Genomic DNA, 12,265 nt, shown 5'->3' with positions numbered 1-12,265 from the left:
GGACGTAGGTCATGACTCAACGGGAGAGGGAGTTATAAGAAAAATTGTGCCTCCACGTTGATGTATGCAGATTCAACAGGCATCGTCTGAGGAAACACTCGGCCCAAGCTCTGGGAACGTGGGAGAAGAATCAGGTAGAACCTCCATTGCCACTGAGTTTGCAACCCATAGGGAGAGAGAGAAGTGGACAGGCCATAGGAAGGAGGGCCAGGTGGGATGCACCAGCGGTGTCCGGGATTGGAGGGAGGGCTAGAGAAGGTTCCTAGCTCAGGCCTGGCAGGTCATTGATGTTGCTCTGGCGGTGATGCTAGAACAAGGCTAAGCCAAAGGAGAAAGTTTATAATCTCACTTATAGACAAATGCATTATACACATAGTAATGGAAAGAAAACAAGAAGACACGGTCTTTCAAAAGAATTCTAAAATATGGTGCATGTAAAACTAGATTCAATGAGGGCCTAAAAGATCCCCAGGTTCAAACATGAAGCATCTTTAAACCCTACATTCAGTTCTGAAGTCGCAGATGAGAGGTGCTCTGTATGCATTTCATTCCTAGTTCCTTTAAAAATAGATAACAAGCCTGGCCAGCATGGCTCAGAGGTTGAGCGTCGATGCATGAACCAGGAGGTCACAGGTTCGATTCCTGGTCAGGGCACATGCCCAGGTTGCGGGCTCGATCCCCAGTGCGGGGCATGCAGGAGGCAGCCGATCCATGGTTCTCTCTTATCATGAATGTTTCTCTCTCTCCCTCTCCCTTCCTCTCTGAATCAATAAAAATATGTTAAAAAAATAGATAACAATCATGTAAGTCTATGATTCTATCAAATTACCTCTTGGAGGCATACCCTACCTTTCTTTTCCACCTATACTAGTAGTACTTTTAACTCACATTACATTTGGGTGACAGTATTGGATGTGTCTTTGTAAACTCACCTACATCCTTTCTGGAATAAGATGGATTTAACAAAACTAAAGGTAAATCAATTTGGGGAGCTGCCTGCCCATGGCCACATTGCAATCCCAAAAGCTGGCCAGTCACCTGCGGGGTAGCTAGGGTCCCCAAGGTACAGCTCACAGTCCAGGGGAGCATGGACTTCGTGACCTGCTCTTTCTTGGAGCACATGACACCTTGAACCCCACACCAACCACAGTCTGCAGAAGTGCCCCCAACGGGGTTGCACGAAATGCTAATCAGAGGAGTGACTGATGGTTGTAAGGAGGTAGGTGGCGGTGGAGACAGTTCTGTAGTCCCACGTGGTTGGACACCTTGGCATGCAAGGTTCCGGACGCCTTTGCTGCAGCATTAATGTGGTAACGACAGCTGTGAAGTTCCAAGAGGGAACTACCCAGTATGACAACGAGACGGACTTCCCCGATCTATCTGAGCACAGACCTTCTTCTTTCTTGTGGAGCCAGAATGACACAACACGCTCCTCAGGACTCTGCAAACTAAAGGTAAATCAATTTGGGGAGCTGCCTGCCCATGGCCACATTGCAATCCCAAAAGCTGGCCAGTCACCTGCGGGGTAGCTAGGGTCCCCAAGGTACAGCTCACAGTCCAGGGGAGCATGGACTTCGTGACCTGCTCTTTCTTGGAGCACATGACACCTTGAACCCCACACCAACCACAGTCTGCAGAAGTGCCCCCAACGGGGTTGCACGAAATGCTAATCAGAGGAGTGACTGATGGTTGTAAGGAGGTAGGTGGCAGTGGAGACAGTTCTGTAGTCCGACGTGGTTGGACACCTTGGATCACCTTGGCATGCAAGGTTCTGGACGCCTTTGCTGCAGCATTAATGTGGTAACGACAGCTGTGAAGTTCCAAGAGGGAACTACCCAGTATGACAACGAGACGGGCTTCCCCGATCTATCTGAGCACAGACCTTCTTCTTTCTTGTGGAGCCAGAATGACACAACACGCTCCTCAGGACTCTGCTTGCCAATAGAACCTCCCAGAATAGACGGTGCTTACTGTCAAACGTGATAGTGTTTCAGAACTCCCCTCCTGCCTTCCGGCCAGGGGAACCGCTCCTGCCCCGAAGCCCCTGAGACAGGAAGCAGAGGCCCAGCATCTAAGGGGTCTCCCCACTTTTCCCAGGAAATTGAGTCATGAAGGCTGGAGCCCTCCCTGCCCTCCTCTTCCTCAAACAGCTTTGACCTGCCTGGGAGACGCCAGTCTTTCTCCTGCCCCTCAGAGACATGCAGGGGTTGGTGCCAGGAACTGGAACGCTGAGTGTGTCTCGGTCAGATTATCACAGCGTTCCTATTGCCAGGAGCCCAGTCATGTCACCTGACACCCAGCTCCTTGGTTAAAGAGCGATGGTAAGATCAATGTCACTGTGACAGAACTTTTTTTAAAAACACTGTTTAGAGGAGAATTTTGGAGGACACTTAATCTTTAATATGAATCTTAGGTGGAAACTGTAGACTTAAAATGTATTAAACAAAATATTAAATGTATTAAACAAATAAAGCACCACTGTGTTGTGCCATTGTTGACACTGAGATATTCTCGCTACACACACACACACAGTCGGTTTCATGATGGCTGGCCTGGCTGAATACCCACCCATGCCGCACTTGTAAATATGTGTCTGTTTATATACAAATTCTTTCCTGGACTTTTAAAAATGTGAAGCAGTCGGGGTGGGTCCTCATTCCTTGGTATTTAGAGAATTCGAGACAAAGGAGCAAGGTGTTCTCGAAGTTTCCTTAACTCCCAGCAGGTGTGTGGGGATGGGGTTGTTAGGAAGACAATGGATGATGCCAAATTCCATGATGTTTCTAAGCAGAAGGTCAACTTCAAATGTGTCCTCAAGGGGCAGGAATAGACACAGAGGGCAACTGGGGAAGTAAGAAGCCAGAGGCGGGGAGCCGGCTGTGCTCTTTGGCAAACAGGACGTGGAGGGAGCACGCTATCAGTCAGCAAATATTTGAAGACGTAAACATGGCTACGTGAGAGCACGATGTGCATGGTAGGCAGGAGGTTAGCAAACATTCTTCCCGGGAAAGGACACCCCCAGCGGCCATCGGGACTGGAAACAGCAGCGGCAGGAGCCGAGGAAGAAGGGGCTGTTTCTTGCCAGATACCAGATATTTCACTGGGGCGCGCCTCCAGTGACAGGAGAGGCCTGTGCTTCGTGCATTTGGAATCATTGTAAGTTCTAGGCTCATGGCTAGCCTGCTGTTCTTCGAGTTCTAACATGGCCTTTTCACATGGAAACGGTGGGGCATTCATTTTAGAGCCCACACCCCCAGCTGCAGGAGACACAGAGCTTTCGTAGCATCTTACCCTTGGCCTGGTTATGACCCAAAAGGTCAGCCACGTGCGGGAAGGTCTACATCTCGCGGCAACGTGCCAATGACACGGGAAACGTTCTAGATGTTGCCCAGATTGATTTCCCATATAGCCTCGCTGGTCACTAGATATGTAGCCGCATGATTATTTGGTATCTTTGCTGATCATTTCTCAGTTACTCAGAGGGCAGTGAGCAGCTAAAATTTATATCCATTAGTTCAACCATCGCTTCAAGAGACAAGTACGGGCCTTTACGATGTATGACTCAGTGTGGGCTTGTCATGAGGTCGATGAAACTCATGCTGCACTTGCTCCCACCCTCTCCACAGCTTCGTACCTCATTTCATAGTCACAATTTTTCTTGAAGAGGGACCCCCAAGTTGGCATTCATTTTAGAGCCCACACCCCCAGCTGCAGGAGACACAGAGCTTTCGTAGCATCTTACCCTTGGCCTGGTTATGACCCAAAACGTCAGCCACGTGCGGGAAGGTCTACATCTCGTGGCAACGTGCCAGTGACACGGGAAACGTTCTAGATGTTGCCCAGATCGATTTCCCATATAGCCTCGCTGGTTGTGACCCAACCATAAAATTATTTTCGTTGCTACTTCATAACTGTAATGTTGCTACTGTTATGAATAGTATGTAAATATATGATATGCAGGTAACTGTAATGTTGCTACTGTTATGAATCATAATGTAAATATCTGATATGCAGGATAGTCTTAAGCTACCCCTGTGAAAGGGTCGTTCAACCACCAAAGGGGTCGTGACCCACAGGTTGAGAACCACTGCTCTAAGCGTTGCTTGGTTCTTCTCCGTTTTTTCTGTAACAGGATAACCTTCAAGCTCCATCAAATGTGTGTTGTTGTTTTTTAAATCCTCACCTGAGGCTATTTTTTTATTGATTTTTAGGGAGAATGGAAGAGTGAGGGAAAGGCCGAGAGGAACATCGATGTGAGAGAAACACATCGATTGGTTGCCTCCTACACATGCCTCAACCAGGGCCCGGGCTGGGAAGGAGCCTGCAACTGAGGTAGGTGCCCTTGACCAGAATTGAACCCGGGACCCTTTGGACCACAGGCCGATACTCTATCCACTGAGCCAAACCAGCCAGGGCAAGCTTCATCAAACCTTGATCAGCCTCTGGTGCCGCTGGCACTGGAGAAGCACACGAGAATTTCAGCCGGAACCCAGGCAACTTCTCCTGAAACAGGATGTGGGTCGCAACCCAAACCCCACTCCTGGGTCCTCAGCAGCCCCTGGGAATCGGATCCTGACTGTGGTGTGTGCCCTCCGAGCCAGCTCCTTTGTCCTCCGATGACCCCGTCTGACTCTGAGGACTGTGCTCTGTCATCTCAGGGACATGGTCGGTTCCAGGATGTCATTTCCCTGAACTCGGAGCCCTGGATGGAGGTGTGAGGGGCCAGGGCAGCTCTGTGGAGGACCGGCTGGCCCTGTTTAATGTGGACCCTGCACCTGTGGATTGCTCTGAGTTTGGCCTGCAGGGAGAACTGAACAGAACTTACTCTGTGGCTAATTCATTCCCACATTCCCTCTAGGCCCTCCGTCCAGAGGCAGCACAGACTCACTCTTCATTGCTTCCTACCCTGCATGTTTTTGCACCAAAAAATCATGCACCTTACTCTTCTTCCCGCTCACCTTCTGGTGCAGTGAGCATGAGCAGTCAACACTGGTTCATCTTATCCCATGACAAAAATCCCTGGAATTTTGTACTGGAGGCTTTTAGGTCTAAAACGGGCCGGATCCGGCCCGCGGGCTGTAGTTTGCCACGGCTGCTCTAGGCCCTCCGTCCGGAGGCAGCACAGACTCACTCTTTGTTGCTTCCTACCATGCATGTTTTTGCACCAAAAAATCATGCACCTCGCTCTTCTTCCCGCTCACCTTCTGGTGCAATGAGCATGAGCAGGCAACCCTGGTTCATCTCATCCCATGACAAAAATCCATAGAATTTTGTACTGGAGGCTTTTAAGTCTGGAAGCACAGACCGCATTCGGGAACTAGGCTGCATGCAAACGAGAGGTTCACGGGACTGCAGCGACCTTGGGTTTCCCGACCCCCCAGGGGAGGCACGATGCTCGGGGAAGCGATGAGGCACAGAATCCTCCGGAGCACAGAGCTTTCTTCATGAAATGAGCAGAGTCTGTTTTGGCTAAAAAGCCCTGGGACGTGGTGAGGGGTTCTGTGTGGACTCCAGCTGCGTCACAGTGAGTGAGAGGACCACGCTGCCATCTGGGTGAGCCCAAGCGTGCTTTGCAGAGCAGACAGCACCTCCTCCACAAGTACTTCTTGCCTTGTCTTTATCAGGATGTCTGTCTGCTCTTTTTTTTCTCTTTCAACTCAACCAAATAACACTTAGCAAATAAAACTTCTACCCCAGACCCTGATTTTTAAGATTATATACTAGCCCTGGCTGGTTTGGCTCAGTGGATAGAGCGTCAGCCTGTGGACTGAAGGGTCCCAGGTTCGATACCAGTCCAAGGGCACATGCCTGGGTTGCAGGCTTGATCCCCAGTGTGAGGCATGCAGGAGGCAGCCGATCAATGATTCTCTCTCATCATTGATGTTTCTCTCTCTCTCTCCCTCTCCTTTCCTCTCTGAAATCAATAAAAAAAAATCTCTATATATAAAAGCCCAGCAACCAGAATGGGGGAACAACTGGAACGACCCGTGGCTATGATGTGCACTGCAGCAGCCAACCAGCCTAATCCGGGCCCCCATCAGCTCCCCACCCCCGGCCGGCCTCAACCCCTCCATCCAGCTGTCCCTGCTCCTGATTGGCCCCCAACACCCCGATTGGGGGCAGGGCTGGCCGGCCAACTGCCTGTGGCCCCTCCTCCCCGTCAGCCGGGCCCGATGGGCCCCTATCAGGGCGGGCCGGCCAACCCTTCCTGTGCATGAATTCGTGCACTGGGCCTCTAGCATATTTATAAAAAGATGATATGCTGTCTTCTCTCCCTCTACACCCTCTGCTCTCCCTTTCCAAGTAGGGGGCAGTCTTCCCTGTGCTCCTGTCCTTGGGGGAGGCCTGGCCCTTCAGGCCACAAGCCCCTCCAGGTTTGGATAACCTGCTCCAGGAAGCGGCCTGAGTGGCAGCAGAGAGCCAGGGGTGCTGGGTCAGATCTGTGTCCTCCCACAGCACAGCATCCGTGAGGGGCACACACCCAGTGAACCCCCCTTGGCTCCCTGTGCTCCTTTGCTGTCCTGGTGCCCAGCCCTGCTACACAGCTCACCCTCTAAGGGCACCAGAAGCCCCACCCCAAGGTGGCAGTCTGCCTGGAGGGGAAAGGCAGGCAGGAGGGAGGGGGGCGAAGAACCCCAGCCTGACCCTCATCCTGCATTTCCCTCCGTAAGCAGCACACTCCCCTCTGCACACACAGCAGCAGTGTTAACCTGCCAGAGCTTCCTGACTCTCTCCAGAGCAGAGTTATTACCACTTCAAAGAAGAATTGAAACAACACATTTGGAGACACCGATGTACTCTGCTGGGAAGTACTGGAGTTGTGGAGAAAAGACAGTAGCTGAGTTAATTCTAAATGAGCGGCTGAGGGAAGCGATTGGGGAGGTTGCTCTGCCTCGACCCAGGGTTCCCAGGGGCCGTCACAGCTGTGCGGGGCCCGGGGCTCGTTCTGCGGGGTCCTGAGACTCTGACGGGTTCACCGGGCAAGTCTACACATGGCCCTGGCTTCTGAAGCCACGTGTGAGAGGAAGCCAGCTGCTCGGCCGAACAGAGGGGAGCGGGTGCGGCAGGAAAGGAGATGTCAACCGCTTGACATTTACTGATTAAGTCCGAAACGCTGGCCTCTGTGCAGCGCCTAGAGCCACACCTCGGTGGTTTTCCTTGCACCAAGCATGTTGTTGTCATTTAGGTATATAATCACACACACACACACACACGCACACAAATGCACACATGCACCAAGATGAGACTGTGCAGCCTTTCCAGCCTCCTCCTCACAGGCGTGTGCTGAGCCCCATGCAATGCAGCCAGCGACCTGCTTTTGTTGGCTCTCCGGGACGGTGAAGTGGGAAGGCTGGGGTCTCGCTCGCCCTCCCCCCCCCGCACTCTCCCCCCCCCTCAAGCAGGGCTGTCCACACTGGTTAGAAGTGTGAAAGGCGGAAATTGGGGAAATAGCACTTTCTCTAAGATGACCACAAGTGTTGGAGGGAGGCAGGAGTGGTAAGAGGGTGGGAGGACTTTTTAAAAATGTGTTTTCCTTAAGCAACCAGAATCACAGAATTCAACGGGGTCTATGTCTATAAAATCCCCAACGGTGTATGCGTTCATTTAACTCGGAGAAGAAACGTCAGCTCCGTGATTGCATGAGCACGTCTGAGATGTGGCTACTGGCGATTTGGTGAAACTCCTCCACCGCCTAACCTTTTGTGAAGACTGGCCACATGACCTCTGGGTCGCCTCGCCCTCGGGTAATTTATTATATTCGCAGCTAGGAGGGAGGAAGTCTGCTAAAATAAAGCCCAGGAAAGCGCAGCCGGGGAGCTGAGGGCGAGGTAAGTGCTTTGCTGTTCACATGGAAGTCTCCTGGTGTCTCGTTTTCATAAAAGAATGACATTGCAAAGGCATTGTCGTTGAATGTGACTCTTTTCTTTGGATTCCTAGGACAATTTTCAATGGAGAGAGGTTTGCACCCAAGGCTAGTGTTGATCATTACATATTTGCTTAAACATTTACCAGAGTAGACAGCCTGGGACAGGACCTGGGGTAGCAGCTGGTTCTGTGTGTGAGCGTGATTTTCAGTTTTCAAAAAAAAGAACTTTTAAGCATCACTTGTAATGTTTTTCAAAGTCCTTCCTTTAGGTCAAGAGGGGAAAAAAAGGTTAAGGTATTTTCCGATCAGAAGAAATAAATCTTAGTGTTTGAATGGAGTGGAACCAATTTGGGTCTTTCATTTTCCCAAGTGAAATACTGCGTGTGTTGTAAGTGTCTGAACCTGGGACTGAGAAGCAATTGTGAGGTCAAGAAACATCCATTGAACAACAAACTCTTATTTCCTCCAGGCAGCTAAACGCGGAAGTGCAGGGAGGAGATTAAAACAAACTAGTTTCTCGGGAGGAATGTGGAAATTTCACCCCCGTGTAACACTGATTAGCCGAGCAGGGTCGGGAGGCACGCGAAATCATACCCAGACGATAAAGCGCATTATGTAGGGGTCGGTCGTGGGCAAGGCTCCGAAAGTTTGCAAAGTCAGAACTGTTTACATTCCTTATACCTACCACGGAAAACTTACATAACTCTTTCTCGTAAGGATAGGTAGCAGACTTTTAACTAGTCCAGTGAGGTTTCTCGCCTTACGGCAACCTCAACTGATTTCTCTACCTACCAAGGAGAAATCAGAGCCGGGGAATGACCCCAAGAGCTCTCTAATCGCTGAGAATCAATAACACACTCGCCCTGACCTGACAGACAGCAGGAGAGACCCACACAGACAGAGAAGTCGGAGCAGTTCTTCCCCCTCATCTGGCTCACTTACACCCGCAAAAAACAAGACAACATCTGGATACTGTTTCACAGGCAAGAATGAAGCACTCTTTTTGCCCCATCGTTAAGTAAGAACCCGTTTTCCACATGCAAACAGCACTTGTAAATTCCCGCAGATAAGCTTGGCGGTCTTGAATGATTGCAGGGAGTTTGAAAAGAATCCCACTCTTCCATTACCTTGAGAAGAGCCGTGTTCCAGAGCTCGCTCCCACAGGCTGTGGGCTCTGGGTCTGACCCCCGCCTGCCCCTTACCTGCAAGGGCTGCAAGGCACCCTCCTGGCGGGAGGTGAGCTGCTGTCGGGGCAGGGAGAGGATCAGCCCAGCAGGTCGCCTTGGGAGCATAGGTGTTCGGGTTCCCTCGGAATGAAGACAGCTCTCCTTGCTCCCTGTCAGTCAAAAACAAGTTGGTACAAGCTTGAGTAGGGTTTACCTGGAGGAGCTGAAGAGAGAAAGAAAGAGATTGGAAGAGACTGGGCGGAGGGAGGGAGGGCCAAGGAGGGAGGGAGGGAGGGAAGGAGAGAAAGTGAGGGGGAGAGAGAGAGAGAGAGAGAGAGAGAGAGAGAGAGAGAGACCATGATGTCAGCAGTGTGTCTTAAGGAAATCTACAGACCAGGAGAGAATGCTAATGGACACCCTGCTTCAGCTTTGCAGACACCTGTGTAAAAGAGCACTCTGCCCTTTTAAAGAACGCCAGTTACTCTTTGAAGAAGTTTCAGCCACTCTTCTCAAAGCCTTTTTAAGGTCCCTTTGCCTAAATAAACTATAAGTAAATAAGCAGATTATTTTTTCTAACTAACTCTCCTTTACCCCAAGCTCTCTCTCCCTTCCTGCTCTCCCCACTCCAAATGAAGAGTGACAATGAACCCTGCCCCCAGGAAAAGTCAGGACAAACCCATGCAGATAATACACACACCAAATACGAATCTACACAATGGCACAGGGGGAAACTCGGTGTTTCTTAGCGCAATCCTCCATGGCCATGTTGATTTTTCCTATAGGCTGTTTTCCTTGATGGGAAAGTGTCAAGAAGTTGGATAGATGTGGGTCAAGATGGGTTCTTCTGGAGCTTAGAAACTGGGTTTGGGCACCCGGGTTGGAATCTCGTGTCCAGCATCTATGCACAGAGTCTGGCACTTTCGTGAGAAATGGGCAGAAGTCCACCCTCGAAGCAGGAGGCTGAGGGGGCGTCTCCCAGTCTCTCAGAGCGGAGGCAGGGAGCTTCCTCCTTGGACGCAGATGTGTGTCTTCTTCCTGCCGAGGGAGGGAGGCCAGGCCCATGTGGGCAACCACTTCCCAGGGCCAGAGCACGTGGAGACCCTGGTAGATTCTGAAAGAGGATGACTTTCCCCCGGGCGCTGTCGCCACGAGATTCCTGCCCTGGGGCAAGGTCAACTCCGAGTGGACGCTCACATGTCCCCTACACAGGCACCTGGGCCAGGTGGACAAGGCTGCTTTAAGTTGGAGAGAACAGTGGGTGACAAGCTTTATTGGAATCAGAGGAGATATCGCCTCCCCTGTGTTCTGGGGCCTGGGGGGCAAGGTGTGAGGCCTCCTCATTTCTCCTCCCCTCTCCCTTGACTCAAAGCCCTGGCCGAGGTCATGCCTTTTCCCCGCTTTCCCAGTGGGAACTCGAGCCAGTGTCCTTCCTTTTGGTTCTTCTCTTTCCCATGAAGCAAGGGTTTCCTCTTCAGCCGGAGAGAAAACGGTGACCCACCAGCAATGTCAGGGCTGGAGAGACTGAGGAAGCCATGCAAGGTTCAGGCTCTCAAAGCTGGCGGGCTCTCTCCAGAGCTGCAGAGTCAGACAGACCTGGGAGGAGGAGATTATAAAAGTCCCATGTAAAACAAGTGCACGCAGAGGTGGAGAAAAATGAAAAGGAAAAACCCAGAACTCAGACTGAGCATGTCCTACCTCAGAGGATTTGCACAGGCTGTTCCCTCTGCCTGGAATATCCTCAGGTCTTCATTCATCTGCCTGGTCCGTTATCACTGCTCAGGTCTTAGCCCAAATGGTACCCGCCCCGCCCCCAGGACATCATTCTTAAGGTCCTCCCTTCATATCATCCCAATCCAACTCTGTCTCAACATTCCCTTCTACTCTGGATGCCACTTAGCGCTGTCTAAATTGTGCCAACTTGACTCTGTGTTCCACTTCAGAGCACCACCGCACCTCACTCTGTGACCCTCAAGGGACATCTGACATCGCACAGTCCCCCCAAAAATATACTTGTCAAGTAGATTGATAAAAGGTTATAAATGGAGGGTATAATTTGTTATTACGGTTGAATTTTCATTCTTATCTTCTTAGTTTTAATTCGTATTTGCAGTCCCTCCTTTAATTAGTAAACTAACACTTGAGTACTCTCTCTCCATCTATAAAGCTCTTTCAATAATGTTTTTAATTTTATGCGCGGGCCCAAAAGGCATGATTAGCTGCATTTTAAGGGAATGAAAGTGAAAACCAGAGAGGGCAAGTGATTTGCTCAAAGTTACAGCGCTGGAAAGAGGTGGATGGAGGCTCCACACAGCTTTTCTCACTCGCAGGCCATGCACTTTTCATTAGGCCACATTTTTCTCAAATTAGTCTATTGCGGGCATACATATGCATGTGTAGATTCCTTTGAGTATCAAGTAATACATGACATGAATTATAATCATGCTCTAATATGCTGGAAAGTTTTATTTCTTGCAGGACCGTGCATAGTAGAGCTTGCATCCATTCATAACAGTCTTAAAAGTGATGAAAGAAGAAAATGAGTCCAAAGGAATATGAATCCATGAAATAATTTAAATGTTAAGCCAATATTCTTCAGTTTGGTGATGTGTGCCTGTTTTCATTCTTTTTCATTTGGAGATATTAAAAAATTAGACATTGAGGTTGCCGATCTGACAGAATTCACAAAAGGAGAGGCATATAAATGTGTGATTAAAGTGTGGAGAGGTGAGTGGGAAAGTTCTAGAATAAGCATCTACACATCTATGAGATTTCAGTCACTGAAGACAGAATTTATTTTACATGTTTTAATAATTGAATGATCTAAGTATTTCTGGAAATTTCGGGGCTAATAAGGGACAATAATCAATCTTAACAAAAAATATTGTGTTTCTCAATCTTGAACTCATTTACTTCACAACCTGAGTCTAAGGAGTAGGGTCTGGGATCCACCATACAATATTACTTCAAATACACAGTTAATCATTTTGTAACTGAAGATGGTCAATGTTATTGGTCTTGTGGCCTAAAATAAAAACAAACATGAATGGCTATTCAGTAAATCACCTTTCTTCCTTCCTGTTCTTCCTTCTTTTTGTTTATTTCTTCTTTCTTTCTTTCTTTCTTTCTTTCTTTCTTTCTTTCTTTCTTTCTTTCTTTCTTTCTTTCTTCCCTTCCTTCTTTCTTTCCTCCCAATTAATTGCAAGCAGAGTTCTTGCATGTGTCCAATTTAAAT

The 12,265-nt window shown here is 49.4% G+C and overlaps 1 protein-coding gene across 3 annotated transcripts in view; it reads right to left on the bottom strand.

Annotated features, from left to right (window-relative positions):
* Positions 1 to 9,312, bottom strand: part of KCNJ15 (potassium channel, inwardly rectifying subfamily J, member 15) — a 40,386-nt gene extending 31,074 nt beyond the window's left edge. For 2 of the 3 annotated variants that reach the window (XM_005861294.2, XM_005861295.2), the window contains exon 1: positions 9,070 to 9,312. The gene's annotated coding sequence lies outside the window, so the exon portion shown is untranslated. Of the gene's footprint in view, positions 1 to 8,994 lie in introns of all 3 variants that reach the window. The other variant, XM_005861293.2, reaches the window with a different exon arrangement.
* Positions 9,313 to 12,265: the final 2,953 nt, after the last annotated feature.

Source organism: Myotis brandtii, unplaced genomic scaffold (genome assembly GCF_000412655.1).
Source record: "Myotis brandtii unplaced genomic scaffold, ASM41265v1 scaffold147, whole genome shotgun sequence".
In the NCBI taxonomy this organism is placed as follows: Eukaryota; Metazoa; Chordata; class Mammalia; order Chiroptera; family Vespertilionidae; genus Myotis; species Myotis brandtii.
The sequence above is the reverse complement of the archived record's forward strand: the minus strand, read 5'-3'. Positions and strand labels throughout refer to the sequence as shown.